Raw genomic sequence first — 4,248 nt, forward strand, 5'->3', positions numbered from 1 at the left:
TCGGAGAAAAAAACATCACGACTAGAATACGATGAACCCGCCACAAACTGTGTGTCACAAGCTAGTGAGGAACTCTGGCTGAACCACAGAATAAAGAATGCCCAAATCGCCTGAAAAAATGTTTTCCAACACACCGATTCTAACGCCATCTATTCATACACTTTAAGCCAAGTCAAGCCGGTTTCAAGCGGCTATTGGGTGAACCGAACGCTTTTGCCTCGAAAAGGTTCGTGCCACCGGGGGAACCGAAACACTTCCCCCATAAAAATTCCCGTACTGCAATAAGAGGGCATAATCAATTTCCATTCCAAAAGATAAAAAACACGCGAAAGCGGGCATTCTGCCTCGCTAGCGAGTAATTCAAATGCATTATGTGGTTTTCAAATATTGTTAAGATTGACTTTTTTTATTCTAGGCACATTTTGAAGATTCAAGTTTTGAGCAGCATTGACAAGATGGACTGAAAAAGCTGAGGCTGGATGCTGTCCCAACTCTCTTTCCTTATTGTGGTAATAACATATCTGAACTCGTTATATCAAGCCGTAATATGGACACAAATTTAATTTTCTTTTGAATTTGTGATTCTAGTTTGGGTCATTCAGAGAAAAGACAAACTCATCTAAATGCATTGCCTCAATTGCATTGTGGTGTTTCGTTCTTATTTTTACTCGGAACATCTATAAGGAACAGTAATATGCTTTGTGTGGTGCAGACCATGCAAGAAAGTGCATGATAACATTTTGCTTGTAATTTTTAGTCTGCAAAGCGAAAATGAGTATTGGAACTGTTTGCTGAGTGAGATTGCATAGGCAAGCATGTTATTGTACTAATGTTCGTATGTTTAATTTTTTCCAGCTGCTCCAAAACACCGGAAGTCCCCGAAGAAGTGCACTTCTGCCATGAAACCTGCGAATTCTTCTAACACCAAACCTGTTTGCCCATCTGGAGACAATCCACAGCTGCCTATGGATCCTTTCGGCATAACGAGTTTTCAGAACGGTGTTCAGTTGAGTGCTCATGTTTCAGCAGCCGTTTTACAGCCAGATGCTCTTCCTCATGACACTGCTGAATTTGCGAGAGGTGATCCTCCAGAAGCCCACTTGCTGTCACGTTTGCCCACCAACAAGGCAGCAAGCATCAGTACCAGTGATCCTGAGTCCAGGCTTGCTCACGCATTGGGAGCCGTCTCATTTCCTCTACCGCCTACAAACAATCTAGAAAGTGGTGCGGACAGTGCTGCTGAGTGTAGGTGCGAGTGTACATCCGTGTGTGTGCCCCTGCCATTTGTTCCTCCAGCCAATGACGCAGACAGCGCTGGTGAGTTTCGGTGTCATCATGAGACAGTATTCGCCTCTCCACCACACCTGTCTGCCAACAATCTAGCAAGCGACACAAACGCTACTCCAGGTGCATCCGTAGCCATTCTGAAACAGCTCCCTCCCAACACCGTAGCAAATGATGCAGGTCTCACTCCTGCACAAGAGCAGTCAACCGTGCCAGCTGCATTTATGTTTGGAGGCAGCACAACTCCCACATTGTCGATGTTGCATCGGGAAAATTCCGAGCTCCGGAAAAAAAAAACGCCGACTTAAGCGGAAGGTTTAAAAACTTGGTAAAACTGCATGAGCAGACGAGATCAAAAGTACGTAGTCTAAACAAGAAACTAAGGTTAGTTCAGCAAGAACTGAACGCATTAAGATCATCGACATTTCTTGCTGCCGATCAAACGAAGGCTGTAACAACAAAAGGCAGGGTTCGCAAGTGGTCAGTTCAGACTATACGCGTAGCCCTCAAAATAAAGCACGCATGTGGTACAACAGGCTACGAATTGCTCAGGTCTCTGTCGTGCCCACTGCCATCTAACCGGACATTGATTCGAAGAATGCAAAACATTCGCTTTCTGCCTGGTGTACTTACTGAAGTGCTGGGTGTTCTGAAGCGCAAGGCAGAAACAATGGAGGACATTGAGAAAGATTGCGTCCTCTTCATGGATGAGATGGAAATTAGTCAAGGGTTTGAACATGACCGCTCTCTGGATTGCCTTTTTCGGGGTACGACACTTCCAGAGTCAACTGACAACGTTGCAAACCATGCTCTCGTGTTTCTGATTGGAGGTCTAAACACGAGGTGGAAACGGGTCATCGCTTACCACTTCACTGGTCGTTCTACTGACGGAAGCCTTTTAAAGGAGCTTATATTTCATTTAATTGCGCTTTGTTTTGAGGTGTCCTTGAGAGTTCTTGTTGTAACAAGTGACATGGGAAGTGCCAACAGGAAAGTATGGCAGCTGCTGGAGGTTTCAAGCCACAGGCACTCGGAAACTGTCTGCTCTATACCACACCCTCACTTGGATGGTAGGGAGCTGTATTTCATGGCTGATCCTGCTTACGTTTTGAAAAACATACGTGTGCATCGTCTCCGCTCAGGAAGTTTTACCCTGGGGAAGGAGACGACAGAGGAGCATTGCATCCCAGGGAAAACTGTTAGCCTTGAACATGTTGAGGCTGTTCTCGAATATGATAAAAAAAATGACCTCAAAATCGCTAACAAGTTGTCGGACATTCATGTCAGCGATGGGCATTTCGCAAAAATAAAAGTAAACATCGTCGTGCAGTTGTTCCCTGAGGCACCTCCTGCCATTCGCTACCTAATCAAGCTCAAAATCTTGAAGCCGGAAGCTGAAGCAACTGCCTGGTTTTTTGACCTTGTCACTAAGTGGTACATTTTGATGTCATCACGACACCCCATCGTTGCTTTAAGTCATTTTGACCGCGCAAAGCACCAGGAAGCAGTTGGGACATTGCAGCTGGCATGTGCTACGTTCACTCGGATGAACATGGGAGCACTCGGATGAACATGGGACCGGCCTGCGATGGCTTCCAGTGCCATCGCAGGCCGGTCTTTTGGTGTCGACGACTGTTGTGCTCGGCCTGTCAGAGGAGCTCCTGGCGAGGCGTGGATACTTGTACCTCCTCACTGCTAGGCTGATACAAGATTGACTAAAAACATTTTTTCAGTTGTGAGATTGAAGAAGCCAGTTCCAAGTGCGTATGATGTTAAATGTGCACTGAAGGCCATTTGTGTCAGCCAGTTTGTACACACCCCTAAGACTTCGAGCTACAACATTGACGACAGCAGTCATCTGGCTGACTTGCTTGACCCAAGCTTAAAAAAGCTAGAGGAAGACCCCATTCAGCAGGCTGAGGAGTTGGAGAACATGTTTGTGATTGGCCTGACGGAAGGAGAGTGCGACATCGTAGCGTACATCAGTGGTTTCCTTCTGAGGTCTGTCTATATATATATAGTATATATATAGTTTATAGACAACTGCAAAAGCTGTAAAGCAGTACTGACTGACAGTGCTCCTGGGAAATACAGCAGCCTCATCCAGTTGAAGGAATACGTAAAAAATGCCGGAAATCTCATTCAGCCAAGCATGTCTGTAATGACAATTTTGATGGATTGTAAAGAAAACTTCAAAACTTTTGCTGAAATGGGTGAAGTCATGAAGGTGAAAAAAACATTTTCAAGCTTTCTAAATGCCCTGCAGAAGTCTGTAAAAATGCACTTGGGATGTTGCTGTTTGCACAAGCCTACTTTAGAGAAGCTGCTTCTCGAAAAATATGTCCGAACAAGACTAAAGACTTACCTCAGGCAGCAGCATAACAGTAAATGGGGCAGCAAGCAAAACCTGTGCTGCGGCAAACTTGGAGTAGTTCAGCAGCCAGCTAGAACCGTAGAGCGTACGCAGCAGCGATCATTTTTTCTTATGTGAGGACACTTGAACGACTTGGGTGGTACGTTCAATCATAATTTAGGACTGCCTTTGTTAAGGACTCTATGCAACTTCATTGTCGTACAATGATGATAAACGAAAATTGATGCTTATTTGTATAATTTACATTATAGTGTGTTCAAAATAGCTGTAAAATATTTTAATGCTAGCATTTTCTTTTGCTGTTCCTCAGTACCAGCCCGAAAAAAGCATTCAAAACCAGGAACACTGGTGTGCCTTCATTCACATTGCACCTTTCTCTTGAGACGTTGCTCTCCGTTGTGCCAGTTGCTCACGACGTGTTTTTATTCTCGACTAATGTCATGTAATTTTCAGTGGGGTAATTTAAATTAACCCAGTGGGGCTTGGGGGATTTTTTATCGATTTATTTCCGCAATATTTTGGTTCATGTATGTATCTGTGCTCAAAGTACTACTTATGCAGTCGTTGTGTAAAATGCTTTCTTCTCACTG

General features: G+C 44.5%; 1 pseudogene; it reads left to right on the top strand.

The window, feature by feature from the left end:
- Nucleotides 1–305: 305 nt before the first annotated feature.
- LOC119182074 (uncharacterized) lies at nt 306–3,795 on the top strand (annotated as a pseudogene).
- The last annotated feature ends 453 nt before the right edge of the window (nt 3,796–4,248 follow it).

This window comes from Rhipicephalus microplus, chromosome 1 (assembly GCF_043290135.1).
Source record: "Rhipicephalus microplus isolate Deutch F79 chromosome 1, USDA_Rmic, whole genome shotgun sequence".
Lineage (NCBI taxonomy): Eukaryota > Metazoa > Arthropoda > Arachnida > Ixodida > Ixodidae > Rhipicephalus > Rhipicephalus microplus.